The sequence below is a fragment of the Delphinapterus leucas genome, unplaced genomic scaffold (assembly GCF_059928025.1).
Source record: "Delphinapterus leucas isolate spDelLeu-1000000601 "Yukka" unplaced genomic scaffold, BTC_Dleu_Yukka2 spDelLeu_asBTCV2_sq74, whole genome shotgun sequence".
Classification (NCBI taxonomy): Eukaryota; Metazoa; Chordata; class Mammalia; order Artiodactyla; family Monodontidae; genus Delphinapterus; species Delphinapterus leucas.
In genome coordinates this window covers 435,533-448,929 of record NW_028322283.1, presented here as the reverse complement: position 1 = coordinate 448,929, position 13,397 = coordinate 435,533, and the positions used below count along the sequence as shown (strand labels likewise).

The window sequence follows — 13,397 nt, the reverse complement described above, 5'->3', positions numbered from 1 at the left end:
TTTAAACTGCATATATTGTCCAGGTTCAAGAACAGTTTTGGCAATCGCTTCCCAATCATGAGGAATTAACATGTTTTCAGTAGCATACCCAGAGAAAAGTCCTTGAACATAATTAGAATGCATCCCATACACATTAATGGCTTCTTTTAACATTTAAAAAATTTTTATATCCTGATGGTTATAATCAACATTTACATATCCTTTCGGAAATTGATCATTAGCAGGCATAGCTTGTCTAAAAATAGGGACAGCAAAAAATGATTTAGAATATTGCTTTTCTTGTTTATTCATCTCTTCTTCCAACAATATTCTATTAGATTCAGGTTTTAGAGGAAAGTGAAACTGATGAGAGGCTCCAACAGGATAAGCTGCTAATTCTAAAGGAGGAGCCGAAGGAATAGTAGGACATGGCTCCTGATATGAAGTAGTAGTATTGCTTTTATTTTCTCCCAGTTTAGTCATCAAATTTTTTAACTTTGAAAGTATGTCAGAAATCTCATTCTGTTGAGAAAGTGGCATTTCATTTTGTTTGCTAACCTGCTTCCGATCTTTATTACCATCATAAAAAGCCCCTTCATCACTGGAATCCGAAAAATTCTCTCGTCTCAGACACAAGGGGAGGAGGGGGCGGAGGAAGGTCCTCTATAGGAGACTCACGAAACAAAGTACGAAAAGCAGCAGAATGATGGGGAGCAGAATTCGGACGCTGAGGATGTGCCCCATTGTCACTTTTCGTTTCAGATTGTAATGGTTTCAGGGCAAGGGAAATTAATTTACAAAGAGACAAAACATGGACAGATATAGGGTCTCCATGCTGATGAGCTCTTCTTAAGGCTCGCATAACCTGTTTCCAAACTTTTAAATTAACTGGTTATGACCAGTAGGTTGAAACCAGTAACAATGTTTACGTACCAGTGCAAACAATTCATCAAAAGATTCCTGTTTCACTTTTACTCCTGAACTCCATAATAACTGTTTCAGGAGTTTAATATATTGGAATTCTACTGAATGGGAATTCCCCATTACAGTTACTCTACTGTTGCCGAAGGTTTCGCTTACTCTGAGCGGACCAATTTCCCCTTCGGTCCCGCGATCACGCGATTACTTACTTACCTTCAGGTCCCTGTTCGGGCGCCAAATGTTGTAGTTTCTTAGGACAGGGCCGAAAGTAAGCTCATCACACGAGATGAATTGTGCCAAAGCACAGCAGGAGAGGGCTGCCGCTCGCTCAGGCAAAACAGCGCCGTCTGTCTTGCTGTGGTAACTTTTATTAAAGCATTATCTAGATTTACACTTTAAGACTTGTTTTCTTAACATTTCAGAAGTGCCAAAGCAGCAACCTATGTTTTTATTAATTATACAAGCAATAATTGGCTTTCGTGAGCACCTGCCGTGCTTCGTCCTTGAGCGCAAGAACAGCACAAAGTTCCCACCATTATTTTGATTATACTGAAGTAGCACAAGGACATATCCTTGCGTTCCCGCCACTCTGATTATACTGAGGACATCTCATGGATCAGTGCCCAAAGCACTCAATGCTTCTTTTGCAGGCACCCGGTTTGCCGGGGGGGCGCTCGAAGCATTCAGAACTGTTCACAACTCTGGCTTATTTGCAAGACCCCGGTTTGCCGGGGTGGGGGGGGGGTGGGGGGGCGGGGGCGCGCGGCTCAAAGCAATCAGGACTGTTTGCAGTTCTGGCTTATTCGCCAGCTCTCAGTTTGCTGCGGGGGGGCTCATGGGTCACGTCTCCTTTCCATGTCCTCAGTTATCCCACTACAGAAGGGAATTAACATTAATGGCCTCATACCCTATGCTGTGCTCTCTGCAAATGAGAACTTATTGATATAGTGCATCACAGTTTGTAAACTGATTTTATATACATTAGGTCTCAAGTACCCTTTGTCTTATAGGACAGGTGTAAATATAGTTTTGTTTATTTTGTTTGTTTCTGCAGTTTTATAAAGAGTACAAGTGATGCTGTTTTATGTCCTATTTGGAGCCTGAGAGTTTCAGATTCCATAACCAGAAGCTGCTACCTAGCCCTTCTAATGGAATGGAGAGCTAATTTATTCTTAGACTGTCAAGCTCTGAACTTGCTCTGAATCTCAAGCTTTTCTATTCACAAAACACTCAGGGGCTTTGAACTATTTTTCTATATATTAGATTTATTGGCACTAAGTATTTAAAAAGCGCGGGTGCACGTGCGCAAGCGTAGTCCGCTTGCTCCCCGAGCAGCGCACGTGCGGTGACGGTGGGATGGTGCAGTTGGTACCTTTTGCGGTTCCCATCGAGGGTGACAAAACATTGCTGGTGTGGGAGCTGAGCTCTGGACCCACCCCCGAGGCTTTGCAATTGAGCCGAGCTGGAGGGGAGGGAAGGGTGGAGGAAGACACCCCGTGCCCCAGTAACTGGGCGCCCCGGGGTACTGCTTGAGTACCTCATCTGCCTGTGGTCTCTGCTGAGAGGAATCTTAGTTCTAGAGACGACCTGAGCAGTCAGCTCTCCCCCATAGATTTTTGAGAGTTAGTCCCCAAAAGAAGGAATTGCCTCCTAATGCTTCTCGAAGCTTAGGATTTCAGAAGGAACCTTGTTTATGAAATGAGAAGTGTTTGGAGTTACAGGCTCACCACAGTTGCCTGTGGTGAAGGGCTGGGGGAATATAAGGGAATGGGCGATTTGGTTTCCTGGGCCTGAAATTTACTGCACTTTCTTAGTGTGAGACCACCCTAAAGCATTCTCTGTTTACAGTCTTCTCCAGTTTGGCCTTCTGTATTCGGTCCGACTCTTCCCAAACGCAGCAGTGGGCAGTCCTGGGTTCTCTGCCATCATCAAGTTTTACTCAGCAAGGGATGCCCACAGAGCCCAAAAGGCATGCGACCAGAAGCAGCTTTTTCACACGTCTCCAGTGAAGGTGGGTCCAAATGTGGAATTCCTCACTCTACTGGGATGAAGTGCTGAATTTAAAACTAATAGGCCATCGGGAATTCCCTGGTGGTCCACTGGTTAGGACTCTGCACTTTCACTGCTGAAGGCCCGGGTTCAACCCCTGGTCTGGGAACTAAGATCCCAGGGAAAAAACAAACAAACCGACAAACAAAAATAACGGCCAGCGTTTGTACAGCACCGTGGGGTACAGAATGCTATCAGATGCACTGCTCCACTGATCCCCCAGTTCCCCAGTTGTTTCTTTCTTTCTTTTAGATGAAGAAACTCGAACTCAGGATACTTAAGTGACTTACTTGAGGTTCATGACAGTAAACGTGGAAACTAGAGGCCAAACCCAAACTTAACTGATGTTAAACCCCATGTCATTTTCTGCTGCCCCTTAATTTAAGAAATCTTCACAAGAATATTCCTTATATATACATTTATGTGGATTTTAAATGTGTGAAGTTGACAAAAATTTTTCTAATTAATTAATGAATTTATTTATTTATTTTTGTCTGCGTTGGGTCTTGTTGCTGCGTGCCGGCTTTCTCTATTTGCGGCGAGGGGAGATTGTTCTTCGTTGCAGTGCGTGGGCTTCTCATCGCGACGGCTGCTTTTGTTGCGGAGCACGGGTTCTAGGCACACGGGCTTCAATAGTTGTGCCTCACGGGCTCTAGAGCACAGGCCCAGTAGTTGTGGCACACGGGCTTAGTTGCTCTGCGGCATGTGAGATTTTTCCGGACAAGGATCGAACCCGTGTCCCCTGCATTGGCACCCAGACTCTTAACCAGTGTGCCAACAGGGAAGTCCCGAGCTTGACAAACTTTTGTCAGATGTAACATAAAGGAGGCTTCATCATCATCATCACTCTCAAACTGCCTATTCAGAACTCCCTTCAGATTCCAGAAAATGGGTAAATATTCTTTAATGCATTGTAGAAACCTTATTCCATATTAACATGCCATCCAGTTTTACCTCCCCAGAATTAACATTTCATTATGTTAAGGGCCTTTTCAATTCCTCTGAATAAGGGAGTGAGGCTTAGATTTCCCAGACCTTTCCCTTTATAATTGTGTGTCTTCTCTGATTGGCTTCTTGCTCTGGCTACTTCCTACTGACCTTGCTGCCTCTTCTCACCCATATTTCTTTACTCACTGATTTCACCTTTATTGAATCTGAGAACTCTCCTCAGATGTGACTCCAGGTACACTACCTCTCAGTTCTGTACCCTGTTTAACACCCTCTTCAATCGTGGCAGTACTCCCTGGGATTGAAATGATCTTTGTCAGACATGCTTTTATTTGAGGACCCTGCGACCATTTCACGTACCACTCAGATATGACAGATGGTCCTGGAAAGATTATGAAACAGTTACTTAGTATCAGTTGTGAGTAATGAGTTCTTTTCTTATATTTGACATAAAGACCATTCCATAAGCGTAGGCTGTGAGATTTTCACAGCATATAGCCCGTCACTGATGGCGTAATGAAGAAAATGTTCTCCAAGTCACTATAGAGTTGAGAGGAAAGGGGATTCGTATTAGATTTCTTTATTTAATGCAGAGCGTTAGTTTACTACCCACAACCCCAAAATTTTTCCCTACTTATGCGTTCTTTTTCAATTTTATTTATTTATTTATTTATTTGCTTGCACCGGGTCTCAGTTGCAGCAGGTGGTCTCCTTAGTTGTGGCTCAAGGGCTCCCCGTTTGCAGCAGGCAGGCTCCTTAAATGTGGCGTGTGAACTCTTAGTTGCAGCATGAATGTGAGACCTAGTTCCCTGACCAGGGATCGAACCTTGGCCCCCTTCATTGGACTAACGGAATCTTAACCACTGCACCAGCAAGGAAGTTCCAACTATGTGTTCTTTTATTCATTGTCAGGTATCTTCCGATCTTTTTTCCCCGGTGTTTTTTATAAATACAGAAAAGAGAATAACATCTTAAAATAGAATGAAGGAAAGGCGTAATGTATCTGAGTCTTTCTCAGTAGCACGAAGGGAAAGTTTTGCCAGCAAGAACTGTGGCAAGGTTATCCCAGATGTCAACTGTCTCTACTACCCAGTGGCTCAGAGCCCTTCTGAAGCTTCGTAATTGTCCAGGACAGCTCCATTATGACTCACCGCACAGGACCTAGCCTCCCATGTGACACTCAATATTTAAAAATTAGTCTTCATTTCTCCTTCCCTGCAGGCAGCTTCAGTTGGAGAAAGTAATTTCATTTTCTTATGTACTCATTCATTCACTCAGTCAACGGACCATCACTCCTCTATTATATGCCAATATGTATTATTTCTGGTAACAAGGAAAGAACAATATATGGTTCCTTCAAGCACTTAAGGAGCTCATAAACTAGTGAGAGAGGAAGATGCACAAACACATCAACAAAGAATTAACAATGCTTTGATTTTATTTGTATTATTTGAATTTTTATGACTAAATTTATATACTACACCCTGTTCAAATGGAAATAGACGTTTCAGAAAGAAGTAGTGATGTATAAAATCCACAGTAATATGTAAGTTATTTAGAGAGTTAAGACTGGAAATATTTGCACTCTCAAAGAAGCTTGTTAATGCAGATGAATCTCTAATTCTTTTCGTTGCTTTATTTACATTTATAGAGGTATACATATTCCCTCTTCTTACAGGGGTTAGTAATTTGGGGAGGGAGTGCTACAGATTAAGGTCCAAATTCAGTGGCAGGTACATCTTGTCTCCTCTTCAGTTCATATTCTGAAGCAGTATCTACAGGATGAGATGAGTAAAACAGTCCATTCCTTTGCTTACCCCCAGCCCCATAATAGGCTTCTGCTGGGCTTCCTTGGATGCTTTCATCATCACTTTCACCACCGGATGTCAGGGAACCTTCTGTTAATCAGGGGCCCTGGAAATGATGCAGAAAAGTACTGACTGAAAAATAATAAATAACATTTATTTAGGGCTCACTGTGAACTCATTGCTTAAAATGTCCTACTTAATCTTCACAAACACTCTATGAAATTGGAATTAATAAATCTCAGGTATATCCAAAATAAATCTCTATGTAGGGTTGTGATAGTTTTAAGTCTTTTATGTCTTTACGTTCGTCTTGGCACCAGACATAAGGCGGTTCATCATAATACGCCTGCCCTAAACAGCTCCAGATGCCAAGAATTGGCAAATTACATTTTTGTTTTCCATGAGTGGTCAAAAAGGATCATCAAGGTAAACTCTGTAGACTTTCTTTGACTAACCAGACTCCTTTCAACATTGAACTCCTAGACTTTAGAGAGCAGAATAGAACATGGCTATGGGGAGGAGATGTGAGAGACTTCCACATGGAAGTATCTGAGCATTGGCCTTCCACCTAGAATTAGTGATAATCTCAATGACTTGGATGGTGGTGTCCACAATTTTCTCCAGTATTTGTATGGTATATCATAAAAAATAGTTGTCCATATCTAGTCATTCATTTGCAAGTCTCAGTTGATTTTGAAGGGATAGCATACCTAAACTATTACCTGGGATTGCTGGAGTTTATCTTTTATTTCTAACAAAAGAATATGTTGAAGTCTAGCCTTTAATTCAAAATCCTAACAGCTTCAGGATCTTTCTAACCTTGAAGAAAGGGAAAATGAAGATATTGTGACACCACTTCAGAAGCAAAGCCTGAAGGTCTTCTGTGCTTTAGAGGTGGTGTTGCCCTCCCACGAGTGCAGGAGTCCTGGAGTTGGCATGGCTGAGGAACCTTTGGATAAGTTGGAGGAAAGTCTGTTTTCCAGTATGTGTGTGCGTGGGGAGGTGAGGCAGTGGGATTTCTCTTTTTTCCTTTCTTTCTGAAACTCAACTTTTCAGATACATCATCACCTTTTCTAAGCAACTAAAGCCCTGGGCAGAATTATTCTGCCCGACAATATAGGTTTTTATCTTAGGCAATACCTGACAGCACCTTAAACTTTAGAATTTTAGAACTCACTGCCTGCCAAGAAGCTTAGGAGGGGGGAAAATTAGTTATTATTATTATTTGTTTGGTTAATAATTTGTTTTGTGCTAAAATAATTCTTCAAATACACATGTAATCTGGCCTTCAGTTATCTCAACAAAATCATTGTCTGAAGATTGAAATAAACTCATGTGTAAATGTTCAGTCCTTTGCCTCCTATAAAATGGCCTGAGCGGAAAAAGTAAATGTAGATCCCGAGAAAGGGGATTCTTATTGATACTGAGTTTTTTCCTAGAATCCATGGCACTTGGGCTTAGGGTTTTAAGTCAGAGGCAGGCCTGTTATCGAATGGGGTGGAGGAGGCTCCACCATTCACGTGAGTGGGTGATGGTTGAGTAGAGGCAGGATCATCTGCACTAAAACCAAATCTATCTCACTGTATGATTCCAGCCCTTTACGCAGAGGAGAGCAGGGTCTGTAGCAGTGCAGCCTCAGCTTGTGCATTTGAAATCTGTGAGTAATATGAGATTTCTGCCACGTTTTTGGTTTGCATTTCCCGTCTAATATTTTAGGAACTTCCAGAATAGATCTGAGCAGTAAAAATATGCCATGCCAGTGTATACCTGCAACGGAGACATTCGCCCGTACCCGTGTTGTGCCTGCCCTTAATCACTAAGGTAATGATCTAAGAATCACAGATGCATTTTTAGTTTTAAACATATAATCTAGAAATCAATTATTCATATAGGCATTTTAAATTCATCTGTTTTGGTGGGATTTAGGGTCATTATCATTCCTTATGAGAAGGAAGGTAACCCAGAAGCTTGCTATTCAGAAAGCTATGACAGATGCATTTCAGAAATTGCTGATTGTGGTTTTAGGTAAGACCTTTTTGATTGTCGTTGAAGTGCTTCAGTTTCAGTGAGCAAATAAATTTTTTTGAGAAGTGAATTGGATGAAAATAATGGTTATCTAAAACATTACATATTCTTTCATTCACCAGATGCTTTCACAGCAGGAGTCTTACATTTGTTCTTTGTGGCATTTATGAGAAAAACGACAGCAAATATTATTGTCCCCAGTGTTTAGATGTAGAGTCACTTGCCTCAGTTCATACAGAAAGTGTTTGATCCACTTCTTCCTCAATTGCTTGCTTCTCATACAGAGTAGTGTAGTGATTATAAGCCTTGAACACCTGTGTTTGAGTCCTAACATTGTCTCTTAGATTTTGTTGTTGTTGTCCCAATTGTAGGTTTTTCTAGCCAGAGACATTTGAAGGTATTTAATATCTCTAAGCTGCAATTTCTTTATCTGCAAATAGGGTTAGTAATTCAGCTTACCACCAAATGGGGGATACTGTAAGAGTAAATGAGATGATGAATGTAAAAAGGTTAGAACTATGCCTGAAACATAGTAAGCAGACAAAACATATTGACTATTATTATTACCGTTGTTTTCTTGTTGAAGAGTTTATTAGACTATCTTTTTGGAATCAGTTGAATTTCAGTTTTCATTTCTAATATATTGGGTGAATATGATTCTTATATAATAATCGGCTACGTTTTTGTGAGCCTTGAAACTGGTCATGCTATTGAATAGCGTTGATTGTGTTCCCTATCGAGTTATACAGCAGTGAGAATGTCACAGGCTGTGCCCAAAGGAAACTTTATGATTAGTAGATTCCCGGAACAGAATTGCTCCCCTGCTTCACAGCCCTGCAGGCTTAGAGACTGAGAAATCCTAGCTAAGTTGTCAGAGACCTTATTTGCTTGTAAGAGTTGACCCTCGATTGGTCTTGGCCTTCCAGCCTGGGCAGTCCTTCCAGTGAAGTTCGACTTCCCTGGTCGTCAGGCAGAATCTCCATCAGCTGTCAACTCTGGGTAAAAACCTTTAAGAACCAAATTAAATGCCAGGGTTGTTTGTGCCTAATATGCCAAGGTACTCCTTATATGTACCCAAAACTCCTTCGACCAAAAAGCCTGGTGGCTCTAGCTTGCCTTGAGGAAAGCTGTATTGTCCAAAGGGTACATGGGCCAGTTTCTGCCAGTAGAATGTTCAAATGCTCCCTCTCTCTGTCTCTGTCTCCAAAGCTTTGTTCATTTTATCTGGTAGAATTTTTGTCCCAAGGAGTAGGCACTTGCCTTGCTTCTAATAGGAAGTATGTATTATAGTCCTGGTATCTCTCCCAGGTTGGAACTCACTTTGACCCCCGCCTAATGCCTTCCTATTTAATTGTATTTTGATTGAACATTTTTGTTTCCACAGCTTTTAATTTCTATTTCCTTATTCCTTAGTTCTTATTTCGTTTTTTTATAAATTTATTGGTTTTTTTTGGCTCTGTTGGGTCTTTGTTGCTGCACATGGGCTTTCTCTAGTTGGGGCGAGTGGGGGCTACTCTGCATTGTGGTGTGCGGGCTCCTCATTGCTGAGGCCTCTCTCGTTGTGGAGCACGGGCTCTAGGTGCTGGGGTTTCAGTAGTTGTGGCACGTGGGCTTCAGTAGTTGCGGCTCATTAGCCGTAGAGCACAGGCTCAGTAGTTGTGGCGCACGGGCCCAGTTGCTCCGCGGCATGTGGGATCTTCCCAGACCAGGGCTCGAACCCATGTCCCCTGCACTGACAGGCGGATTCCCAACCACTGTGCCACCAGGGAAGTCCCCTTAGTTCTTATTTCTAAGATCATAAAGTTTTTCAAAAATTTATCATAAAGTTGATACTTCTTATATATGTCTTCACAAATAATTATAATAAAAACTGAAGTGTCAGATGAGGGAACTTCTAGGAAAATGCTCTTATTTTCTGTTTTTAGAAGTCAAAAGAATGTCTAATTATTCGGTGGTACCATTGTATATAGGAAGTTTTAGAACAAGAAAACTTCTGAATTGATCCTTGTTAACTTTATTACAGAAAGTGGTAAAACAGCTGTGGCATATAGACCCTGTGAAGAGGTCACAGATGCTAGAACCGAAGAGGAACTACAGGATTTAATTCAAGTATGTGGAGATAAAAGCTCAAGGGGTACACAGCCAGTGTAGCCATAATTCAAAACACCCAGCAGGATTTGGAAGACTTCAGCATATCTACTCAGTTCTGTCTTCCTTAGGAAAAGGTGAAACTGCTTTTGAGGCAGGGAATTTCTAGGAGTTTTCCAAGTCCCGGGCCTTGTCTCTGGCCCCTTATTTGAAGCTTGGAGAGCAGGATTGAGGGCCACCAGTGTATGTCTACGGTTGTGGACACAGGAGAATACACAGGCCTTTTAGAACTCCCCTCAAATAGAATTGCAGGGATTTGGGAACAAAGTAACTGTAGTCTTAAGTGTGATTATGCTACACTATTTAAAAACTATTCATGCTTTTCAAGTAAAGTATATTACCCAGATCTCAGAATCTCATATATATCTTGTGTTAAATAGTTTGCCAAAGAACCTTTCTGTAAACCAGTTATATGGATGCGTCGAATTAGGGATTAAGTTGTCAACGTAATTTCTGAAAGAAAACATTAATGTACTGCATATAGGAGTTTTATTAAAAAGGAGCAAAAGTGTGTTTCATGTCATTGAGAGCTTAATTTTTGGCTAGATTTCTGATTATTTAACTAACCCCAGTGTTGCAAAGCTTGTTTTGAAGGGAAGAAAGAGAAAGAAAAGGTGGTTATGTTCTGAAAAATGTAAAAATTTTGAAAGTTTTTTCCTGTACAAAATAATTATTTTAATTCAATTTAAATCAGTCAAGGAAACTTGAAATGTACCCATGTTTGGGCTTTAAGAAGTCTAGCTTCCTATGAAATGTGACAGGAAAGGGTTCCGTATTGATACTAAAGATTCTGGAAACCTGATTATTACAACAGATCCACTCCTAAATGAGGCCAATCTTGGAATCAGTTCCATTTAGAAACCATTATGTGCTAGGCATTGGAAATAAGGTGAAGCTCCTTCTCTCTTGGAGTTTAGGTGTTAAAGGTGTACCAGAAAATTAAAAGGGAGTAAAATTAAATAGATTATGAAAAGGCCTGTGAAGAAATTAAACTGAGTGCTAGTTACAGTATTTGAAGAAAATTACTTAACATGCTGACTTTAATATTCTAAGTGTCTTCTCTATATGTGCACACAGGGTAGACCTCTGAAAAGTGGCACTGTAGTTTTTTTCTAGATTAATGGCTCTGTTTTGAATAGTTGGGATGGGGGATGTTTTCCATACTAATGTAAAGGGCCGTGGTTTTAGACTCTCTTTCCCAGAATGAATTGCTCACCTGCCCAAACTCCTCCTTCAGAAGTTCTGGAGTCATCCCTGATTCAGTGGTGACCCCTGTTAACAGAGTGGTGTATGAATAATGAGACGTGAATACTGAGAGTTTGCAGGAAATGTCAACATTTTCGCATAATTGTAAGGTGTGTTCCCCTCCCGCCACCCTAACTGGTGCTCATTTTGCAGGTCAGCTACTTTTCTTGTCAGCCGTGTGGCCAAAGGGAGCAGGAATGTCTCTCAGACTTCAGCTTTGAGGAGGAAGAGTTCAGATTGCCAGAACTGGACTAGCACTTTTGAATTTCCCAGAATGCCAGGTCCTTTGGTTTCCACGGGAAGCTCTGCATCCTTCCCTCCCCCCTCAACCCCTGGGCTGCTGGAGTTTGGGGCCACTCGGGTCTGCAGCCCAAATCCCGCCTCATTGTTTGGGGCCAGGGAGGGCAGGGCGGGGTTGGGAAGAGGGCCCGGCAGGAGGTAATTGTCGCCTTTGCAAGGGGAAGGATGACTTGTGCCCTGGGGACTCTGGCAGAAAGGCCCACTCTGGTGGCGCGGATTGGATCTCCACACGAGCCTAATAACGGTGGCGTAACTAAAGACGTCATAAATAACGGGAGGGACGTTAGGCGGGGGCGGGGCCCGCGGTTGCTAACGTGAGCCCTCGCTTTGGCGCTGGCATAGCGGTTCAGCTCGGACGCAGGATGTGGCTCCGGCTCCTCACTGGCCTGGGTCACTGCCCCTGGAGCCGCCACATGTTATGTCCCGGCTGTGCCATTGGTTGCCACGGCTCTTCCTCACATGGCAAGGACGGTGGCTTCTAGTCCAGGCAGTTCAGCCTCCGGAGTGGGCCCTGGGCCCCGTCCAGGTGACCCCCAACCCCCCGCGGCTGACAGAGGCTTGGTCTTCACAGGCCTCAGACCCTCCTCCCAAATTGCCCCATGCCCTTACACCTCTGGCAGAAGCCGGGGGCTTTAATTACTTAACGTCCTTGTCTCCAGTCCAGATGTTGGCCCGGCCTCATCAGGAGTTGACTGAGAATGGGGTTCCATACCCGGACACGGATTCGGTTGGAGAGCTGCCTACAGGGCCAGATCAGTTTGCTGTTCCACATCAGGATCTGAATAACAAGCAAACCCAACATCAAAAGCTCCCAGAGGCAGTTCCAGTGCTAGACTGGGATCAGAATCAGCCCTTGGTTCTCCTTTCTCGACACAAAAGTAAGACTAAACACATAGGTCTAGATGAGGCTGAAGGCCACCAGTCATTTGTTCATACTTGTTCCACCTCTGGGTAGTAACAGCTCAAAACAAATGAAGTTTATTGTTTCACCCCCAAACCTGAAGAAACATCTAGTTCAGCATCAACGGCTTGACAAAATTATTGTTGGAACTATAGGCCAATTTCAAAAAAACACTCAGGGTCTAGAACAACAGTTGCAGGGTGATTATTTAGATCCCAGTATGGATGCCATTTATCCTGAGGACAGCCTACCTAGGGAATTTTTGGGGCACCCAGATGAACCTACGGAACCCCCTGAGGAAGCTGAAATTTCTCCATCCCAGCAGGATGGCCCAGTGCTAAGTTTGATCACTTGATTAAGGTGGTTTCTTCCATATCTCTCCATTGTAAAGTTATTTATCCCCTTGGTAATTGATAAATAATCTGTGGGGTGATACTTTGGGATCAGTGAAGGTTCTACTTTCAAACAACTCTTCACCCAACTGTGCATCAGTCATAATCTTTGTCTATATGGATTATAACATTGATAGTTGAAAAATGACACTTTCCTATTCTATCATCCATTTTGCATTTATTAGCTGACATTATTCTATACAGGAGAACTCCCCCACTTCATTTTGAGTATCACTGTGAACTCATGACCTTTTTTTGAAATTAACTATGTTATACCTTATTATAATGATAATGTTATTCTTTGGAATGTTCCTTTTGTCTAGATTTGGCCAATGCGATCTCTGTTATTGTTTAACCACACGATGCTTTTTTATTACTAGAATAACTTCTAATATATTACTACTCACAAATAGGAAATGAGAAAGGGATTCCAGAAGGTGCAGTCTTATTCAGACTCTTCTTAGAAGTCTGCCTTCTTCCTGTGTACTCTGAACCCAAAGTGAGGCTTTTGGGTTGGAAGGAGATACTTCTGAATTAAAGTACAGATCATTGTCACCCAATTCTAATCCCTATTCCCTTTTTTCTAGGCATACCATACCTACTGCCATTCTAATCCTTCTCTTGGGCACATCTATCCTCCTCTATATTTATTTACAACAGTCAAGAGCAGCAATTGGCTAA

At 42.2% G+C, this 13,397-nt stretch overlaps 2 pseudogenes across 2 annotated transcripts in view; both read left to right on the top strand.

Annotated features, from left to right (window-relative positions):
* Positions 1-13,397, top strand: part of LOC149743808 (leucine-rich repeat-containing protein 37A3-like) — a 72,586-nt pseudogene that overhangs the window by 54,155 nt on the left and 5,034 nt on the right. The window lies entirely within an intron of this gene.
* On the top strand, positions 7,628-13,104 carry LOC149743809 (leucine-rich repeat-containing protein 37B-like; annotated as a pseudogene). The gene is made up of 2 exons (XR_016391763.1): positions 7,628-11,404; positions 12,083-13,104. The product of XR_016391763.1 is annotated as a leucine-rich repeat-containing protein 37B-like (transcript).